Source organism: Clupea harengus, chromosome 17 (assembly GCF_900700415.2).
Source record: "Clupea harengus chromosome 17, Ch_v2.0.2, whole genome shotgun sequence".
Lineage (NCBI taxonomy): Eukaryota > Metazoa > Chordata > Actinopteri > Clupeiformes > Clupeidae > Clupea > Clupea harengus.
Window position 1 is genome coordinate 15,002,358 of NC_045168.1, and position 22,949 is coordinate 15,025,306.

Consider the following 22,949-nt stretch of genomic DNA (forward strand, 5'->3'; position numbering starts at 1 on the left):
CGATTAGTCTTCAAATGCCCCGGCTGACAAAAGAGGGGGCTTTCAGGTTGGCCAGAGATCTGCGGGGACAGTGGAGTTCCCCCTTCTGTTTTTGTGTGTTTTTTTAAGGCCTGTCATTATTTGTCTTAGTGAGGGAGAAGTGGTGGTTGGGGGGAGGGGGGGGCGGGGGGGGTATAAGAGTAGACCTCATCAATTTTGGGGGCATAGTGGGGGCAACCTATACCCCCTCCACCCCAAAAATCCCTTAATGCCCCCCCACCACTGGAGAGGAGCAGCACATGGAAGTTAAAAGAGAAGAGAGGAACGGAAGACTGGAGGAGAGACTGCGAGTAAAGGGTTTGCCAGGGGGGTCAAGTGTCTTGTTGAAAACTGTTTGCACAAGGGACGACAAGACAATGACGGGGACTTAATTCAGGAGTTCACTCCCAAAGCTCGCACTGGCCATTTAAATAATGCATTGGCAGCCCACCACAGGGGCAAGTTTACCTTTGAGGAGGAAATCCATTAAGCAGTTTAGAGGCCAAAGTGAAAAATCCATAGTATTTGGCAGCTTAACTGCCAGATCAATTACTTTTCTTTACATAGGAAAATAGGCTTTCAACAACAATAAAAGGCCAAAAATACACTACAAAATATTTTTTTACAAATTCTGAATAATTTCAGCAGTAACAAATGAACGAAGAACACCATCCTTAATGCTACTTCTTTGAAGATGTAATGATTAGACATACTTATGACAAAATATTGCTAATAACAAAATTGTATTTCAGTCATCAGAGAGTATTTCAGTCATTGAATCCAAAAAACAAATCAAATCTGAGTTTGTGCAATCCATTAAAGTGAACACAGAAAACCAATCCATCAGGCAGCTTGTCCGTCGCTGCACATTTGTCAGACAGCAGCGTGGTACATTGCTTTAGTTCCAGAGGTAGAGGGGACGCATTCATTGTTCCCACTGAGCCACCCGTCCATCCATCCTAGCCCATTCACCACCCCTGAGTTTGTGTGTGTGTGTGTGTGTGTGTGTGTGTGCGCGTGTGTGTGTGTGTGTGTGCGCGCGTGTGTGTGTGTGTGCGCTTGCGTGCGTGCGCGTGTGTGTGTGTGTTTGCATGCATGTTTCTGCACTTTAATGTGTGTGTTTGAGTCGATGCGCGAGATACTTCACACCACTCTCTGCCTCACTCTGCATCAAGGCAAACCCTGTCAAACACCTCACTTCACCACCCTACCCCTAAAAAGCTCAAATCAAACAACCCCAAAACAACATGGCTGTGTTATGACGTGCTCCAGACACCTGCCCAACAAATGGGCAACGCTTCACCTCTTGTTGCGACTCTTCACACCTGGGGCCCAAAGACACTTTTACGAGCGTCACAGCAAACGGCAGAGGGGATCACACTCACACGCGACCTGCTCTATTTGCTCTCACATATAAACTCAAACAGTGCCTGAACACACCCTCGTACAGACATACACACACACACACACACACAAGCTTCAAAATAATATAAAATCTGTCTTTGCTCTGCTCTGATGGAAATCTCTGCCATTTCCTCTTGCGCTGCTCTCTCCCCCACCAGCTTCTCCTGTGCTCTCCTCTCTCTCTCTCTCTCTCTCTCTCTCTATCTGTCCGTCTCTCTCTCTGTCTGTCTGTCTGTCTCTCTCTTTCTCTCTCTCTCTCTCTGAGAGGGCAAATCGTCTGGCTAATTGGCAAGTCAACTTTGAATTTCCAGGAGGCCAAAGCCAGAGAAAACAAACCACCCCTTTCAACCTCTGAGAAGGGCTTTCTTATTTCCGCTAAAGCAAAACGAAAAGACGGGAAGAAAAAAAACAAGGTAAAAAAAATATTTGGGCTGTGCGCCTGCTGCCATGTGTCTGTGTTTAAGTTTGGTTGACTGCATGTGTGTGTGTGTGTGTGTGTGTGTGTGTGTGTGTGTGTGTGTGTGTGTGTGTGTGTGTGTGTGTGACACATTAATGCCTATGTCCGAAAGAGAGCAGCACATGAATTAATAACAGTTAAGCAAATGTAAAACACAGTATTGTGCTAAACTAGCATCCAGGTGCATGAGAGGCTGCCTGTGGTGACAATACACCCACAGCATCCCAGAGAGAGGTGCCTTTGGCTGGGCTCGACTCGGGCAGAGAACCTGGGTCCTCTCAGAGACTGGGCGTGCAAGGCAGGAGGACTCCAAGGCAGCGGGAACACAAGGCATATTAAATGGGTCGGCGGAAAGAAAGAGAGAGGGAGTGAAAGAGAGGGGAAGACAAGAGAGTTTGAGAGATAAAAAAAAGAGGTTGATATAGCATGAGAAAGAGAGAGAGAGAAAGGAAAAGAGACAGAGAAAAGAGTGAGGAAGGGGAGAGAGAGGGAGAGAGAGAGAGAGAGAGGGAGAGACAGGGGGAGAAGGCAGATCTGAGGCATGCCCTAAAGGGATGACTGGGCCTGGGGATTATGGCTGGTCTGAGAGGAGAGCCCCACGTGGACGCCCACAGCACCCCCCCCCCCCCCCCCCCCCTGCCCCTGCGCGCTCTGCTCAGACATAAATGCGCTCGGACACTTCAGACACTCCCCCCGCAGCTCTCCCAAACCGGATGGCCAACTTTTCATCCAGCACCCTCACTTGGGTCTGCCCGTCCAAACGCCACGTCCAAATCACACACTACTCTCTCTCTCTCTCTCTCTCTCTCTCTCCCTCTCTCTCTCTGTCGCCTTCTCTGTCATTTACTCACTCGTTCTCTTTCTCTCTCTCTCTTTCTCTCTCTCTGTCCAACTCTGTACCTTCATGTCTTTTTTTCTCAATTACACCCACTGACTCGCTCACTGGCTTCCCCCCTCACACACACACACACACACACACACACACACACACCTCCGACTCGTTCACTGGCTTCCCCCCTCTGTGTCCTTTCTATTTGATGTCAAATGTATCAAAGTTGAGGATCATCAAAGTGGGGAACATTTTCAAATGGAGACCGGCGTTCCAAGACCGGCGTTCCGAGACCGGCGTTCCGCAACAGCTGTGTTTTTTAGGAGGAGGGTGGCGAAGCCACCACATCAAATCACGGCAGAATTTCAAATAATTTGTGTAAATTAGAGTGCGAGGTGTATAAATATATACAGGGGGCCTGTGGTGTTGACTGTTTTGGTTTGCAATTTCATGAACTAGTCAACACAATTATCCAAATTATCTTTGGTAAAATAAATAAATCACTCCCTCTCACCTCTCACTGTTTTAGTTCACTTCTGAATTATATATTGTAAATATAAATTTAAATAAATGTTTATACTATATATATATATATATATATACACACATGCACATACAGAAAAGGAGAGAAAGAGAGAGAGGTAGACAGATATGGGGCAGGACAACATCGTCCAGAACCCTTACGTTCACGTCCCTGGTGTCTTTACATCCACTCCACATATGCACCTCCTCCATGCCTCACTGCAAAAACAATCAGCGAGTTGGAGCACGAGCACAAAACCCCCGTTTTAAAAGGCTCAGCTGAAAATCACATTTCATCACCACAGCCGCGGCGTGAGCGGCCACAGCCAGCCACTGAAGCATTTCCTCAGGCCGCCCCGGGCCCGCCCGCCTGAGCCCACAGAAACACAAACTTCCAGCACATTTGTCCTTCACTGCTGACTCATTTGGTGAACCTGAGTGGGGCTTTTCACACTGACATTAGCATCACAATGCCCTCATTAGGCCCTTTTGCGCAAGCGCATGCACACACACACACACACACACACACACACACATTCACACAGAAAAAGAGAGAGTGTATGTGTGTGTGTGTGTGTGTGGGTGAGGGGGGGGGGGGATTTACCAAATATACACACAGGCATTAAAACTTTCAGGCACATAAATACACCTCCACATACAGCACCTTTACGGCACACACACTCCTGCGCACACACACACACTCCTGCGCACACAGACACGCTTCTGCATTAGAAACATGAACACAAAAGCACACACCTAATAGCAGGTAGGCTGTGATAAGGGCGGCAATCAGAGCTATAGCAGAAGCATCCCTTTTGACCTGCGGAGGGAGATGCGGCGGGCCGGGGAGGCTGAGCAGAGGGGCGTGGAGGGGAGGAGGAGGTGAGGTGGCGGGAGAGCCTTGACTTTGAGGATAATCGCGTGTCATCTTACAGCATTAATATGAGCCAGTGACAGGACCTATTTTGTCAGTGGAGTGTGGGCGGAGGGGGGGGGGGGGGGTGATGTGGAGGGGCGGGAGGGGGTTTGTTGGTTTGGAAATAGGAGCGACCCCTTCACCTCTTCACGCGGAGATGCATATTAGAAGGGCGCGGTGCAGCGGGGAGATGATAGAGTCCTCCAGCGGACGGAATCAGCCCAGTGCACAGCTCTGACAAGACACCGCCAGCGTCTGCATCGCCAGCGTCCACATCGCCGTGCGCTAACAAGGAGCACAGGGCTGCTGTATCATCCATACAAATAGGACCGAGTGGACTTGGCTTTTCAATTTACCCCCTGATAACCATCTAGATATTTTTTAAAGTAAGTTTGAATAATTGAAAATAAGGATTTTGCTAACGTTTCACTCGACAGTATTAAAATTAATAGTTTTTTTGAGGAGTAGGAACACAGCAACTCTAAATATTTTTTTCCAAGTAAAAAAAAAATATTAATTCATATTTTAATTATGTTACAGGTATTTGATGCATTATTCATGCAAAATTCATAGTACACTAATCAAACTGACCTTTGACAACTGATAATTCACAAACAGTAGCTTATATCACTATAGGCATTTAATTGCTGTAAGCTGATGCCTGGGAACCACATCTAAGGTCATCTTGAAAATTATAATATATAAACCTCACAAACTGACCACATAAGGAAAGGATTATGGCTGTTTTCAACAAAACCAAATTTAACAAAATAAATGTGCCTGCAGAAAAATGGTAAATCATATTTTGTAGGATGAATGGTCATTTTAATCAAATGCTGCATAAAGATCTTCACAGCCACAAAAATGACATATTATTCATCTGTGGAATATCCACAATACTTCTGTGGAATATCCACAATATTTAACCATATTAATGACTCTCTTATTATTTTGGCAACTACTGGCGACTGGAACCATTAAAACAAACAAGCCTTTTTTTTCAGAATAAATGCAGAGTAATTTCAGGCCACTTCATAGGTTGTAGCCTATACTTTTTGCAATAATTTTGAAATCAACACTGACACCAATGCAAACTCAAATACTATGATTGTTACTTTATGTAAATATTATTATTAAGCATTTTTGCTATATATCTTTAAAGCAGTCGTTTCCACAGATCATTTTTTTTTCTAAATGTCTTGAAAATAAATGCCAGTCAGGACAACAGGAAAATTGGTCCAACGATTTCTTAATTAAAATGTTTACGTGAATCCTATATTTGTAATTATTTAAATTAGGCCTACATTTAATTACTTAAATTATGTTGTCTACTAAAACAACAACAACATCGGCGACTGCTGCGCGACTTCACTAAACAAATGGCCCTAACATTAATACAACATAGTTTAATCGGCATCTTGAAATTTATATCCACTTTATTAGGATGAAAATAGTTGTAACGACTCTGTTTTTTAGTCTAGGTGCCAACTGCCAAAGCATTGCTGCGCTACGTAGCTCTCGAACCCTTGTCTCTCTCCCTCTCTCTCCTCTTTTTTTTTGGCATTGCAGAGTGAAAGACGAGACTCGACCAGTCAAGCGTCAAGCCTAACTCAGCGAATCCGACGAGCAGATCAAATGTGGAACAGCTGGCGAGGACCAGAAGGAAAAGTTTAAAACAAATATCCACACACATGTGGTGTCGGGCTGCCGTGTGACATATTACTAAGGGGTCCGACTCTCATGCAAAACGCCAGATAAAGATAGATTGCGTTATTGATGTAGAGTATCAGTGCGCCGTTTTCTATGTATAACACAGGCAAAGATGTTAGATCATCACTGTTTTCAGGTCGTATGTGCAATGGGTAGGCCTACAGTTATTCCTAAACCTAAACCATGTTTCAAATGACCTTCTCAAAAATCTGGCGAACATAAAGTAAATTATGTGTCCTGCGATGAGGAGGCTGTAATTTTATTTCATAAACCACATTTAAACCCGTTGGGCCTGCTGCACCCCCCTATACGTATGGTGTCAGTTCAGAGACGGAGTAAGTGGAGTTAGCCTACAGTTGTTCTGTTCTTATTTCTCATTTGTAACAATATAGACAGCTAATTTCCTGATAATTTGACAGGCTGTTAAGTATTTAACTGCCTGCATGACCTGAGACAAGCAATGTGTAATCAATAAAATACAACAAACACGAGCTAAATCGCGCTGAAATACGATGCCGCATAGATATGTTTGTCGTTGTGCATTGTGGGGAAAGTCCACAAAACTTTTTCCCCCTTTCGCTCATAGTATGACTTCACAACGAAATCTGAGACCACATTCCCTCAACAAACGAATGTTTCTGGCGCACAATGGGCTTAACATAAATAAAGACATTTGTGTACATTTAGCGGGGAAATCACGAGCACATTTGACTAATGCATAACACCTCTATTGAACCAAGGCTGCTTTTCCATGAGCCAATTCCAGGGATGCTCTATACAACTCCAGCAAACACAAAGTGAAACATTCTGCAACCCGTGAAAATATGGAAAAGAGACCCTGCAGAGATATGCTAAGGCCTACACAAGCAGAAAACAACACGTTATTTATTAAGGTTATTCTGTTTACAGTCTTTCTTTTCTATTCTGCAAGTAGGCTACTTAGGTCTTTGTAATTACTCGATCGTTTACATTTTTTCTTAGCTTTCAGTTTAATTGAAACGTGATACCCCTGACAGTTCCGAACTTTTTTTCGCTCTCTTTCTGTCTTCGTTTTTCAAACCTTTCAGTGAGCAGAGAGCAAACTGCACAAAATTATTGCATCCTCTCTGATTTCGTCGTGTTATTGTACTTACGTGTGCGAAGATGGTTTTCCCTCCAGTTGTGAAGTTTTTCTTTCCTCTTCTCCTCGAAAGTGAAGTATTTTCTCGCTTGTTGCAGATGTGCGTCTGGCGCTCAGAAGTTGTGGCTTGAGTTGAAACTCCAGAGTTGCCGTGCCAGAGTTCTGCCTTCTTCGCTCTTCCTCCGTTTTCTTTACACTTGGTTGGACTCAACAAAGTCTAAACCAATCTAAACATCCTGGCACTATCTACATACCTGCTGGCTTCAGGGTGCAATTGTGGAAAAATAATAACGCCTGAAGTGTTTGCCTCGACAAAGACTATCGTAGCGGCGTTAAGTGTACTTTTCTCGAGCCGAGGGAGCTGAAGTCTGGAACTCCAGCTGCTCTCTCTCCTTCGCGTGACTCCTCCCTTCGGATAGCTAATACACTACCTCCCTCTCCCACTCTTTCTCTGCCTTTCTCTCCCTCCTTCCCTCTCTCCCTCCCTTCCTCTGAGCTCCACTCCTCCGTTTCCTGAGACGGCGTAGTCACGTTTGAAACGGTCGCCCGTTGCTCCAGCCACGCACGCGAGCTAAACCGCCTGAGGTGGTGGAGAAAGAGCAAATAACAGAGGCACACCACAAACCCTCTAGTACTCTACTTCAGCCGGTATTTTACTAACTCGTGAACGAGTAAAAAGTTCTACATGGATATTTGCGGATAAATATTCTACACACCAAATTAAATATGGGTTACAATATCTGGACAGGAGTTTTTGTACTGTTTAAGTTTGAGTCCCTTTTAAACACGTACAGGTCCCTATGCTTATACGTTTTACCCTGCCACTAAATCTTCAGGAATGTCCGTGGACATGGAAGCATAACTGCTATTCGACCCAAATTCTTTGAACAATGCAGGTTAATGCAAGGAAAAAAATAGCCTGAAACTAAACGTATGGATGAAATCTATCAAATATGAATCTGAAAATAAATAGCGATAAAGCATATATAGGCCTAGTCATTTTAAAGGTTTAGTCAGTGTGAGTCTATGTAACATACTTTAGAAATAATCTATACAGCCACTTTGTGTTTGTCTCTATGTCATGTCATATGCTATCACTATTTCTCAAATACATTTCCACGCCAAGACAGAATAAGACCTGTGACGATGGCAAAACAAGCTCTGTCTCAGAACATTAGTGTTTACATTTTGAAGTGCTAATGGTCAGACATTAAGCCGGGATCTGTATTCATAATGTATTGTTAAGCCAGCGAGTTGAACACAACTGCCCTTTTGTGATATCACTCATGTTACCTCATGTCTGTGTGTCCCCCCCCCCCCCCTTTCTCATTCTCCTGTTTTACAAACCCTTTACATTACAGGGACATTTAACGTGTACAACACAGCAGTGAGGGAGGGATGCTGAGCGAGAGATAGAGAGAGAGTGACAATAGAGACCGTCATTTCAGAAGAGATATAGCAGAGAAAATGCTTGAGAAAGAAAAATCATTTTGTCATTCCTTATTCAGTAACGTGCAGTATTTGACATTGGGCAGACAGCGTGTCTTTGCCAGGCCTGTTCTGTCTCAGCGAGTGTGAGCTCCAGCACGCAGAGGTCAGGGGAGTTAATCTGTTTGTGTTATCAGTGTTAGCGAGCATGTGTGACAGTGTTAGCCTGATGTGCTAATGCCTCCACCTCATCAGCCAGACCTCGGCCCGTAAGTCAGGTGGGTGCCTTTGTTACAGCGGAGCTGCTTGGCACATCCATCTATTTTTCATCATGGCTGCAATGTCCTGCAGTTCACAAAATTCAGTATAGCGTGAGTTGAGTCGAGGTCAAGGGGCCGTGTCACAGGGAGTGTTAGCACTGTTTGAATAAGCTGTTTTAATGGATTGTTAATTGGTTCAGTGCAATTTAGTGTCTTCTACTTGCCATTTTCATAAACTGGAATTACGCATAATAACCCATAATGTTGTATGTTCTGCATACCACATGTAGATATTCGAGTAACAGGTTAAGGAACCACAAAAAGAAGGCACACAGATTGTCATTAGCATGTGGAACATATATGTTCCTCTGGCATATTCATTTAGCACTCCACGCAGTAACACAGTCAATCCTACAGCACTCCACACAGTAACACAGTTAATCCTACAGCACTCCACGCAGTAACACAGTTGACTCTGTAAATGAACTTCTGAATGTAAAGCATACCTCATTACAAATCCTGCGTCCCGTGACAGATGTCTCACCTGAGCTCCCCCATGTAATTTTCAACTCCTGTCCTGCCCAGGCCTCTGCTCTCTCTTTTTTTTTTACTAATTAACCGTAGTGAATCTGACTCGTAAGTGACAGGGAGCTCCCCTGAATCACAGCAAGATCAGGAAAAATCTCTTCCATTTTGGCTTAAATCCCATCCTGCTGCGTAGGGGGTGGGAGATCCATCCAGTAACTCATAGTGGGGAAACGGCAGATTTATGAAGTGGAATTGGTGGGAGGTGGAGAGGGGTGGAGAGGGGTGGGGTGGGAGGCCTGAGGGAATGTTCCTCAAAGTGAGACCTTTAATGAGAACGGTGAATAAAAGCGGCCCTTCCTGTAGGGTTAGGTGTGATCAATATACATAATCAATATACAGGGAAATTATGTAGTAAGAGAGGGAGAGGGCTCCCGGGTCTACCATCAATCGCTACATGAGAACGGGACGGGTTTCTGTTTTCCAAACGTGGTAAATCATAGGATAATCTTTTAAGTGTGATACATCTCTGTGTGTGTGTATATGTGTATGTATGTGTGTGTGTGTGTGTGTGTGTGTGTGTGTGTGTGTGTGTGTGTGTATGTGTGTGTGGCCGAGGGGTCAAGCCTGACACGTGTCCCTGCACTCGTTCACCTGAGTGCAAGTGTGTGACACAGCATCGACATCTCTGTTAGAGACGTGGGGGAGCTCGGGGATCGAATGGCTTTCAGTCAATACAGTTTTATAGATAAGCCCCTTAACACCTCTTTGATGTAAGGTGTTGTAGTGTGTAAGCACCACTGACCAAGGGCTGGTGGTATGTACCGCCACCTCTGCTCCTGGACACATGGACACCCTGCGCACCAGTCAGTTTGAGCTGAGCCTGTGCGGGAAATACAGAGTTGAAAACAACCTGAAATAAACACAAACAGAAAATACACTGAAAATATTCACAGCAGAGACCTGTGTGACTGTTACATGTTACTGTATCATATTTAATTATTTAAATGATTTTATTTTATATTATTGCATTTCTTTTGCTGATTTCTTTCAATTTGGCAGAGAAAAAGAGTACATGTTTTCACAGATAGATCAATAGGTTTCATGTGTGCAAATAAAGCATAAAGATCTTTTGTATTGATGCCTCTAAAAGAGGAGTAGTGGGGGAGAGATTAACAGACACAATCACGGGAGGGAGAGACAGAGAGAGAAAGACAAACAGGAAGACACAGAATGAGTGAAATAGTGGAAGATAGACAGAGAGCGAGCATATGAGGCATGGAGAGAGAGGAAGGCAGGGGAGGGGGGGCGGGGGGTGAAGGCAGTTTGGGGATTGGGGGGGGGTTGCTGCTCCCGAAAGTATTCCATCAAAGAGCGCCAGGATCCCAGGGATTGAGATTCAGCCTGGAGGCAAGTAACTGCTGCTCTCCCAAGAACATATTCCAGAGGAGGACTTGGAGAGCCAAAGCACACATCAAAAGCACCTCCAGAGCCAGAGCCATTCTGGAGGGGAAAGAAAGGGCCACGGGTCCCTCCTTGGCCCGACTCTAAGCCCCTGATCTCACCCCAATTAAGGAGGAACTACTGCTTGTTCCAGACCTGAGATCCACTGTCAGGGTGGTGAGCATGTGCACGCGCAGGCACACACACACACACACACACACACACACACACACACACACACACACACATGTTAAGAAAATAAATGTGCACAAAATTATTGTACGTGTGGGCACACAGACAGAATTGTGCACAATGTATACCCAGTAGCATAAATAGAGCTGAATAGAGGTTTAAACTGCGGTTTTAGAGTATTTTGAAATAATGTAAACAAATCAATTTAACATTAATCTTTACCAATTCCATGACCAAATCAATTGCATTTTATAATTTTTTCACAAACTGACTAAAACCAAAACAGAATATTTTTGTGAGTTCACGCAATTCAAACATTTTCACACAATTCAGATTTTGAAGTGTTACTATTTGCGATTCACAATGTGATATGCACTGTTTTTATCCCCTCATATATTTTGCTTGTTTATATCCATTTGGGGATAATTATGACTGAGAGTCCATTATTTCCCCCCCGTCTGGTGAATTAGTCTTCAGTGTCGTGCTTCAGTGACGGGCCTGGGCCTCTCAACACTGCCGCGGCTCAACACTTGTTTGCCTTTCTTTTGTTCTTTGAAGGAAGGATTACGACCTTGCAAACAGACTGCGGTTAACCTGTTGTCCGTTCTCAAGTGTCAGGTGAGGGAGGGGGGCCTCCTGGGCGCCTACGCATTGCGGAGCACAGATTACACTCCGCTGATCCACCCCAGTCAAACAAGCCAGGCTCACCAGATCCACAGCTCTGTATACAAGCGCCAAGTGCTTTTAACACATTCTTGCCGCCTTGCAGCAATCCAGAGAGAGTGCTGAAGATAACATCTCTTCTCTTTTCACTCGTGTGTGTGTGTGTGTCTCCCTCTCTTTCTCTATCGTTTGCTCCCTCCCTCCCTCCCTTTCCCTCTCGCTCTACTCATCCTGTATCCCCTGCCTGTTGGAGGTATATTTGGTGTCTTTGAGAGGCCTATTAGTGTGCATGACTGATAACACCCCCCCCCCCCCCCCCAGCCAAAGCCCTCCCCCCCAACACACGCACCCACACACTCAAAATCAAAAAGGGATATTTGCCAGCTTATTTTGAATCTGTCAGAAATAATAAACGCAAAACTGTATCCACTTTGGCTATTTAAGCAATTTTCCCCATGATAGGGTCCCGGGGGGGAAATCCTGGGCCCACTCCCCCAAATGACGCCATAATGAAAACGCGGCGGCCTGCGCCCCCTTATCGAGGGCGGATTAAAAGGGAGTCGTGAAAGGGAGGGGGCCGGCGAGCCCTGTGTGGCATGCGTGTGATTATCTAATGGGACCGCGGTGCAAAAGCATGTTAATTTCACTTAAACGCGGGACCTTTCCCGGCCTCCATCGGCTGCCCCTGGCTCTTCTCGGATCCTCTGTTCTCCTTCTCCACTCTCTCTTTCTCTCTCTCTCTTGTTCTGTCTCTCTCACACACACACATTCCCTGTCTCTCTCTCTCTCTCTCTCTCTCTCTCTCTCCCCTTCTCAGCCCTCTGTGAGGGTAATCATGAGAGCTCAGCAGAAGTCATTATGCCCGTCGTCTATCTCTGTGTATGAGCATTAGCGTGCAAACACAATTAATCCCCCTGCTCTTTTTCCCCCCTTCTTAGTCAATCCAGCCAAACTTCATTTTTTTCTCTCTCTCTCTCTTTCTATCTGGCCTGATTGGAGACTGCTGCCCACTCTGGCTCAAGGCAGTTATCAATATTCAGATTATTTTTTTCTATGTGTGTATTTCATGCGTGGACTTCCTCTTTGTCATAGCAAGAATGTGGGTCACTTTTTTTCTCTCCCCCCACCAACTAAAATCAAACTTTCCGAGACACCATTGGAAATCTTATTTCACGCTGCTCCTGATATGAGGCTAAGTCAGTATTTGAATATTAGGTCACAAAGTAATACTTTTGCTCTCTTTAGAGACAAGAATCCCTAATTTCATTCTGAGCTGTGGCTCTGAGCCTTATTCATGAAGTTGTCTTCTTTTTCGGGAAACTGCTGGAGAACACTAATGTACAAATGATCATGTCTTTAGGTACCGACCTTTTTAACAGGGTTTTCTGCTCCTGCAATGGCAACAATTGGGAGTGTGCATTAGATATTTCACATCAATCTACTCCCAGTCCTGAGGCACCTTTCACAGACCTCATCGTTCTGTTTCAGACGTGTGCAAACCTTTCCGTGTCTAACACTGATAACGAGAACATGTTCATAGAATAGGAATAGGTGCATTCACTCACACACATACACACACACACACACACACTTGCTCTGAAGACCTTACAGCTCAGGCCCTCGATGATTAACCATTAAGACGAGTGAACCTCACCTGAGCTGAAGGATCTCTCCCTGTGTGTCATACAGCACAACGCATGCATGCGCACACACGCCGTCTGTGCAGGCTGCTCAAAGGGCTGACTGACATCCCTCAGGAGATGCGGAAGAGGGCCATCAATATTTCATCAAACTCCTCTCTTTCTCTTTATTTCAGGACCGGATCAAAGCAGGGCCTGCTGTTTAAACTGGGATGGACCTCCTGTTTGACCTTGTGTTTGTTTTCCCCCTACCAAAGTGAAGCATCGTAGTCTTACCCTGAAAAAGGATGACCTCGGCCGGTGGGCCATACATTTTGGATGCTGGTCTTTAATGGCGGTCATGTCTTCCGGGCGCAGAGCAAGTCTGACACATGTCTTTAGAGTTTTATTAAAATAATCCTTTTTCATCAGGAGGATTATTAAGAAAAATAGGACGTTGAATAAAACCTCACCAACTCAAATCATTCACTGACTGGTTTGTGTAGCAAAATCTGGGTGGTGTGGAGACCCCCAAACATTTTTTTAGGATTTGAATAGAAATTATTTAAAAAAATGTAAAATAGGAAATCTGTGGCAGCTGGCATGCATGCATTGTCTGTGGGCTAAGGCATATTGGAGAATATGGGCAAAATCAACTGCATAACCTTCCTCAGCAGTAGTTACAAACTGGGTTCTTCTCTGTACCAACTCTCTCTCCAGCAGCTACTCCAGAATGTCGGCGTCAGACTCATGACCTCTCCGTGGTACGCAGCGGGGGGATTCGGCGCTCCGCTCGGAATCTTAAAATCACGCCCATTCTCCCACAAGGGTCGATGGGGAGTGAGTTTGACTCCCTCAAACTAGAAGGTCAGACAACAAAAGTGTTTGAAATCCTTCCGAGGCTGAGAAAGTAAAGCTAGGGGAGTGATTGTGATGGGTATTCAAAACATTGTTACCCTAACATCGCCTGTGCACACACTCTCCAGTGCCCTGTGACGCTAGGGTGAAGGGTCATCCTGAGGGGGTCAGTTTTCAATAAAAAGAAGATGTGCTGTGTTTTAAGAAAGACCAGGTGGAGTGCACAAGAGAGACAGATAGAGTGTGTGATCCAGGCCAAGGACCAGAGGACCAACTGGTATATTTCCTGCCTTGAAGAACGTGTATAGACAAGTGAGAACTCCACACAAATCTCCTTTTGTAACCAATCTGTGTTTATGTCCCCTGTTTCCACCGTGACGCAGGAACTAGAGTTTTGTTTACCAGTTTTAAGGGTTGAATTCTTGGCCCCGTTTTGGCTGTTGTGTGATAGTAAAATAGGAAATCTGAAAGTGTGAATCTTCTTGTTTTTTTTCTTTTAGGAGAGAATTGAAGATACTGACAAAGCTTGATGTGAGAGGAGATAGATGTTATAGTGATAGTCATATTTCCTCCACAGCTTTCCTAAAGCAAATACACAGATATTTGTGTTTATCTTTGTGTATGCTGCAGGGCAGCCTATTCTTGCTCTATTCCATGCCTCTCCCATCCCTCTCTCTCTCTCTCTCTCTCTCTGTCTCTCTCTCTCCCTCTCTCCCGCTCTCTCTCTCTCTCTCTCTCCCTCTCTCTCTCTCCCTCTCTCTCTCCCGCTCTCCCTCTCTCTCTCCATCTCTCTCTCTCTCTCTCTCTCTCTCTGCTACTATGAAGGATCTTCCCATCATGGCTGTCAATCTGTGTGTGTGTGTCGCTCAAAGGCAGACAGTGACAAATAGCAGTGGCTGCAAGTCACACACTTATCACAGGTAACACAAGCACACACAAGCTCTCCCACACACACACACACACACACACACACACACACACACACACACACACACACACACACACACACACAGGCACACACACACATACTCTCTCTCTCACACACACACACACACACACACACACAGACACACACACACAGGCACACAGGCCTGGAAATGACAGAGATGAAATGGAAACGTCTCCCCAGCCTTGAGAAAGATACTAAAGAGGAGAGAGGATGGAGAGATGGACACAGATAGGAGGAGAAAGGGGTGGCGGTGACACCACTGGACGAGTGTTTTTTTGAACATAGCCTACAGTAATACATATAGATAGGAGCCATATGTATACGTAGATTCGATATACTTTTTCAGTCTTTTTTGGGCTACCACACACACATAAATATATAACAAAGACATACAAGCATGTGTATGGACACACACTTAAACACCTACCTCCGATTTAGCACACATAGACAAACACACATACACACACTCAAACATTTGCGTGCACCAATTCCTCAGAGAGAAGAGATAGATGGTATGTCTAAAAACACAGGTTGTGTTCCAGTTATGAAAAATCATTCTCTCTCTCTCTCTCTCTCTCTCTCTCTCTCTCTCTCTCTCTCTGTCTCTCTCTCTGTCTCTCTCTCTCTCGCTCTCTTTCTCTCTCTCTCTCTCTCTCGCTCATAATCCTCAGCTCTGTTCATTGTTGCTCTTGTGTGGACCCCTTGCACAGAGCACAGGGATGACTCTCAAAGGAAATAAAAGTCTATCTTTTCCTTATTCTAAAAATCACTCTCCTCATGTCAGTTTGAAAAGTACAACTCTTTATCTCCACTAGATGGCACTGTTTTACTAGTTCTGCTTGTTCCCAGATCACGATCTTATTTACTGTGGACTGCATGCAATAGACGCCATCTAGTGGGCTAGTTTCTATACTGCAGTTTGGAGTGCGACAGTAAATGGAGAGGCCTGTTGTATTTGTTAGCAATTATCACAATGGCCAAATGGCACTACTAGATTGAATTACAATCATAAAACTATTAACCAATACGTTTAAGCCCAATGTATCCATAATATAAACTGGAACGTATGGCTTACCAACCCTATGTAACTCACTCGAAACCTGCCCTTTAAACACCTTTAAAAGGCCTATCAACCCTATGTAACTCACTCGAAACCTGCCCTTTAAACACCTTTAAAAGGCCTATCAACCCTATGTAACTCACTCGAAACCTGCCCTTTAAACACCTTTAAAAGGCCTATCCACCCTATGTAACTCGCTCGAAACCTTCCCTTTAAATACCTTTAAAAGGCCTATCAACCCTGTCCCTATGTAACTCACTCGAAACCTGCCCTTTAAATACCTTTAAAAGGCCTATCAACCCTATGTAACTCGCTCGAAACCTTAGTTTGGCACCTTAGTTGGGGGAGACGGAGGGGTGCCCTAACGGCAGTGTGAGAGTGCAGCTGAGAGGAACCACAAGAAGGGCACTTGCGGCTCCATGGGTGCCTGAGATCAAGCGTGGCAGAGGGCGTGCGTCATCTCTGTCCTCGGTGGCTTAGTGAAGATGCACGAGTGGGCGCAAACACGCGCCACTGACACAACACCTGCTTCGGAGTAGCATTCAGCCTCAGCGCCGTGCCGTCACACACACACACACACACAGACACACACACACGTGCAGACGCTCTGGGTCCCGTGCAGAGAGAGCATCTTTGAAGTTAGAAGGCAACATTTTGTTATTTGACAATAATGTCCCAGTCTGATGAATGATGGATAGAACAGACCTCCCTAAAATGTCGTTGTCGTTCTCATGCAAGTTGTTTGGTGAAGGGGGTATTGATAACATGCTGACTCATGTCTGTGTTAGAACATCAATGCTAAGTGATGTGAACATTTATCCATTCACTACAAGTCTTCTTGTGCTTCAAAGTGTATTAACCCTCAAGAGATCCTGGCAAATTATTATGTGAATTCAAGTGTACTACAAAGAACATGTACAAAGTGATGCCTCCTATATGCATAGGTTTGCATGAATGTACCACTTTTTGAGGTATATATCTGTTGGCAACATTGGTATCATTTTCAAATTAATTTGGATGTTGTATGGTCACGTGAAGGACCCCTGATGACGTAAGGAAAGTTTTCCCAACGAAAAGTCGGCAACTATAATATCAAAACACACCAGTTAGCTTTGACCAGGGCCAACTGTGCTGTTGGTGTTAGTAATACTTCATTTTGATTGAAGAGGTTTCACGTCCTCAGAGAATGGCAGATTCCTGTCACTGCAGGCTCTCCTGTCTCTGTCTTTGTCTCAAACATCACCGCGGAAGTGACTAATGTCTGGAACTGAGAATGTTTCTTCTTTTCCGACTTTCATATAAAACACACCATGTGCTTCTCGCCGTTCCCGCCACTCTTGAGTGACAGGCTCAGACACACATGACTGACAGGGTTCTCAGGGAGCATGTTGTTTTCATGCCTCTCAGCTTCCTGTCGTGACAAGAAGGGCATGTGAAAGGAGAGTGTGGCTGTGGCTGTGATCTCACCTGAATTCAGCAGGTACAGTAGAGTGGAGGCAGCCCTCTTAACCTCAAAAACAACACACAGGGCCTGTGGTGTTATTAACACGAAAACAGTGCGATCTCTGCACATGTAATTACACACACACACACACACACACACACACACACACACACACACAGAGACACTTTTAAAAAATTGTGGAAATCGATATTTGCTGAGACCACAATAGTACTAGACTGTTCTAGTTTCAGACCAGCCATATGGGAACTGAAATCACTTCTTCTGCATTCATATTCAAAACCAAGTTGGGGGAAATTTGCACATTATTTTGCACAGAGTTACTCAAGGATGTTCATAGCCATGCTATACAGATCTGTGAACACCACTCTCTTGTGCATTCTACCAGGGTTTGTTCACCAGATAGCAGTCAACCCTTGTCTTGATTAAATTTGTGGTTTAGCTAGGGGTATTCCATTGAAAATAACTCCCAGACAATGCAGTTTAAACATGGTCCAGGACAACAGACTGTAGAGTTGAATTCCTCTGCCAATAGAGCTTCTCTTGAAACAGCATTCTCCTGGCATTCTGGGTCTTTTTATGTTGTTGGATTTGGCATTTGGTTATGTTTGTTGTGGGAAATTCTCCAGCAGCAATGGCTGTGGTGTATCTGGAGGTATATGTAGCGTCATCTCTGTTATTGTCCTAACCCATGGTAGGTATGGAGAGGGTTGGGTCTGGGATGCCAGGCACCACTGTTGAGCCTTCTGGAGGTGTCATGGGCCTAAATCAACAAAACAATCAAGGAAGGTCTCCGCTTGACGGCCCTGGTGAAGTACTGTGTCTATTTGATTTTGGTGGTGTTGAGTATTGTTAACTATCAGCATGGTGGATTCTGCTGTGTTGTAATACCTAGTTCAGATTGTTTCAGTGTGATTACTTGCATGTGAAGTTTAGATGTTTAGCCACTGGGGGAAGACCCCAACCAATAGCTAAGGAATTGAACATCTTATCCTACAAATAACTGAAATGACCCTGCAGATATGAATGGGCACCCCATGGCTGAAGAAATGTAGAGTCAGACTTTCACAAGCAGAGCCATGCCAGCTCAGAGGAGGCTTTGATTGGTCTGGGGAGAGTTTGTTGCTTGCTGCTTGGCATAACTTTGCCACCAGACAGCTATACCTGCAGTCATAGTGAAAGTACTGTGGATTTACAGGCTTTGCTCCGACCACAGAATGTACGTTACATGCGGTCTGAGCTCTCACTGACAAAACAAATGACCGCTGGCCACTAGTGTACAATAGATTTGGTAGAATACCCCTAAGCCTGAGATGAAGTTTAATTAAAGGCACGGTTTACTATTAATAAACGGTTTGTACACACAGGCCCTACAAGAGTGCCTATGCTTTAGAGTGGGTGATTTACAAGAAAAGCCTGTTATAAAATGACAAGGCAACTCTGGCCATACTCCATCCCAAGATATTATCACACAGTTCAAGCCAGGACTCCAGTCCTGCTGCAGGCTAACATCCAAACTGTGTTTGTGAGACAAGACAACACAGAAATCAAGACGTAAAGATGTCAAGTCAAAACTGAACAAATGTTTATTTACAGAGACACATGACACACATTCACATGTATGTACAATCTTAGTGACAGTTATAAAAAGAGACAAAAGAGAACCCTTCCAGATTAAAGAACAGAAAAGAATCCATATCTCCACAAAAAAGTTTTCTGTGACATACTGGTAAATGTCTACAGGTGATAGCATAGAATCCGCTCTAGGCTAGCTAATGCTAATTACTCTCCCCTTTCAGATTTTCACTCTGCCAATGGATTGGTCATTTCTGAGCCATTTATCTTCTTTTGAAACAGCTTTCTCCTGGCATACTGGGTCTTTTAATGTTGTTAGATTTGGCATTTGTTTATGGTTGTTTTGGGAGATTCTCCAGCAGCAATGGCTGTGGTGTATCTGGAGGTGTATGTAGCGTCATCTCTGTTATTGTCCTAACCCATGGTAGGTATGGAGAGGGTTTGGTCTGGGATTATAACTGGACCATTCTCAGTTAAGCTGAAACAGTATCCACTTGTGCTCCTCCTATCATCCCTATCGGCTGCCCAATCAGCATCACTATATCCCTCCAGCTGTAGTAGGCTTTCCTCACATTTCTGGTAGTGTAGTTCTTGATCTATAGTACCCTTTAAGTAACTTAGTATGTGTTTTGCTGTAGCCCAATGCTGTTGCTTTGGTTCTGCTAGGTATTGAGATAGTTTACTAACAACCCAGCTCAGGTCAGGTACATGTCATAATGTATATCAAGCTACCCACTATCTCTCTATATCCTGTTGAATCAATAACTTCACCCTCACTGTCAAAGTTTAACTTTTGCTCACATGGGGTGGATCTCGGTTTGCATTCAGACATTCCAAATTTCGCTAATATCTTCTCTGCGTGTCTCTTTTGAGTCATTTTGATCTCTCCCTCACTCTGTCTGAAATCGATACCCAGGAAGTGTTTAAGTGGACCCATATCTTTCATCTTAAACCTTCTCTTCAACATTTCTTTTACATCACTGAGTAAGGTGTTGTTACTCGCTGCTATGATTAAGTCATCTACCCATACTAACAGAATCACTTTCTCGTCATTTTCTGCTGTAGACACAATGATCAGCATCATTTTGCACAAAACCATTCTCTGTAAGGTGATCATGCAGTAACATGTTCCAGTTACGCCCGGACTGTTTTAAACCATACAATGACTTGTTGAGTTTACACACTAAGTGTTCCCCTGTTTTTGACTTTATCTCAAAACCTTCCGGTTGCTCAATATATACCTCACAGTCTATTGGAGCATGGAGGTAAGCAGTCTTAACATCCATTCACCTGCATTAATGCTCGTACAGAGGTCATGTTGGCTGTTGGTGAAAAGGTCTCTTTATAATCAATCCCTTCCACTTGACTATACCCCTCTGCGACGTATCTGGCACTCTGAGATTCTTTTGAAAGAAGAGTGCATTACAAATAAAATAAATAATTATTATTATTATATCTGGCTTTACAAGTCTCAGATCCATCTGGGCTCTCTTTCACAATGGGATGTAGAGTGCTTGCTTGAGCCTCGTTTTCACCTGTCGTCCCTCGCTGTCCTGCAAGTAGACTTCGGCGTCTCCCCTCATCTTCGCCATCCCGCTCACCTTGGATCCGTCAGCAAGCTCGATCATGTGGTCCTCGGGTCTGAAGCTCTTGTCAACTGTTTTGAACTTTGTGGCGTCGTTGATCATGTGTGTTGTGGCGCCGCAGTCGACCATGTGACCCTTCTTGTTTCCTCTTTGTGTAGGACAGTCACTCATCCTGAAACAGAAAGATGTATGCTCTGCTCTGCTCTGCTCTGCTCTGCCTCTCCATCAGCTTTCTTCACATGGTCACGGCCTTGTCCTCGGCTGCGTCCCCTTCCTCGCTGTGGTGTGTCCCATTTTCGCTCCTCTCTTCTCACCTGGTATCCGTCAGGACATGTCCTGGCCATGTGTCCCTTTTTACCGCACGTGTAACACTCGAAATCAGCCAGGTCCATTTTCTTTCCTCTTACTCTTCCTTGTGACCTTGTTGCCCCGCTAGTCTTCATCACGTTGTCTTCTTCAACATTCACGTCACTCTTCCCATATTTTTCAGTACTCTCGTAACTTCGCAGTTTTGTTTTAAACTCGCCGAACGTTACAGTGTCACTTGTCTGAGTGATGTACACGACGAATGGCTTGTATGAATCAGGTAGTCCTTTTACTACCATAGCCATCTGAAGCCCCTCACTAATATCCTCGTCTGCTCTTCTCAATGACGTGAATATAGTCTCTGCTCGAATAATATATTCAGTGACCGTTTCATTGCTAGCCTTATAGAGCGAGGAAAGTTCACAATACAAACTCACAACGCGGGGTTTGTCCTTTCCCGCATAGTGCTCGCGAAGAATATTCAGTGCTTTTCTTCCATCACGATTCGCGTCCCTCATTACCAATGACAAGCTCTTGTTGTCTAGACATTGCACTAGCTCTGCATATGCCTCACCGTTCTTTTCCTCTTCTTCCGAGAGATTCTTCGTCATCCTCATCTATCTCCGGGTCTTCCAAGATAACTTCTCTGAGGCGACGTAACTCCATGTGCGCGAGGAACCTCGTTTCCCAGAGCTCGTAACTTTTCTCATCACAGTCGAATAAAAGTCTGAACCACCTTTGGCCTGCATGACTGGGCCCATAACCTGTAGCGTTAGACATCCCTGCAGCAGTCTATCGTAATCACAGTCACCAAAGTGGTTAGCTAGTACCTTCTAGTAACTTATATTCACGGGAGAAAAAGGACAGACTACCATCGTCTCTTTGGTCTGAGAACTTACACTGACCGTTTATTCTGCGCATGCTCAATTGCATCCCAGTGCACGCAGGCACACATGTTCTAAAGTGACATCATTGCATAGGCTATTTAACATGGCTTTGCTATATTATCAAATATGCTCAACAGGGATGCCAGGCACCACTGTTGAGCCTTCTGGAGGTGTCATGGGCCTAAATCAACAAAACAATCAAGGAAAGTCCCCGCTTGACGGCCCTGGTGAACAGTGGCGGTGCGTCAATACAGGGCGCAAGGGCGCCGCCCCTCCTAAAATTTTGAGATAAAAAAAACAAAAAAAAGTAAAAAAACATTATATACCAAACAATTAAAATAGGAAATGTACTGTGTTAACGCGTTAAATGTGTGTGGGAGACTGTAAGCCCCTGTCAACAACTACTTAAATGTGACCAAATTATAATATATTGCCATTCGTTATCACTGAGATAAGCCCCTCCTCCCTGGAGGGGCGCCAGCCAAATGGAAGTCAATGGGAGCTCTCATACTTTTCTCATACATTTGGGCAAGGACAGCTTCTCATTGGCGAATGAAAGCTCGATCCTGGGGCGCAAAATTTTGCGCCCTAACCAATGACATTGTTTCTTATTTCAACGCGACTGGACTATTCGTCGAGTCAGAGACCTTTATCATTCCCTCACATCCCCATATAAATCTCACGTATCTAGGAGAGCAACATAGCTAGCAGAGACTTTGATTCTGTGAGTATGGCGACTGAAAACTTTTCAATCGACGATCAGATGTCGATAAGATAAGACTGAAAGACATGGGACCCGAACGTCCGGATTTAAAAATGCAGCAGCAGAGCATCGACCGCGGGAGGACGTACACCCGTAGCTTCTCCTCAAGCCTGTATGCTAACCGGAGCTGGTTAGCTGGTTGTTCAGTGAGTGATGAGTTTTTTTGTTTTCCCTGCCTGTTGTTCCAAAGTCCTGGGACTGAAACAATCTGGACTGCAACGGGGATGAGGGATCTAAAGCACTTCAACGATATATGTAAGAAGCACGAATCTTGCCGCAGCCATCTAACTAACAGCCTGAAGCTAAGCCTCTTTGGAAGACTGAGTATTGCAGAGCAGTTGGACGAAGGGGAACCGAATTGGCATTCGAAAACATGTAGTATCATCCAGTGTTTCTG

The 22,949-nt window shown here is 44.7% G+C and overlaps 1 protein-coding gene across 1 annotated transcript in view; it reads right to left on the reverse strand.

Moving 5' to 3' along the window:
• The window catches only part of gli3 (GLI family zinc finger 3), a 129,805-nt gene extending 122,359 nt beyond the window's left edge, over positions 1-7,446 (reverse strand). Inside the window, exon 1 of the mRNA XM_031583572.2 lies at positions 6,990-7,446. The gene's annotated coding sequence lies outside the window, so the exon portion shown is untranslated. The remainder of the gene's footprint in view (positions 1-6,989) is intronic.
• Positions 7,447-22,949: the final 15,503 nt, after the last annotated feature.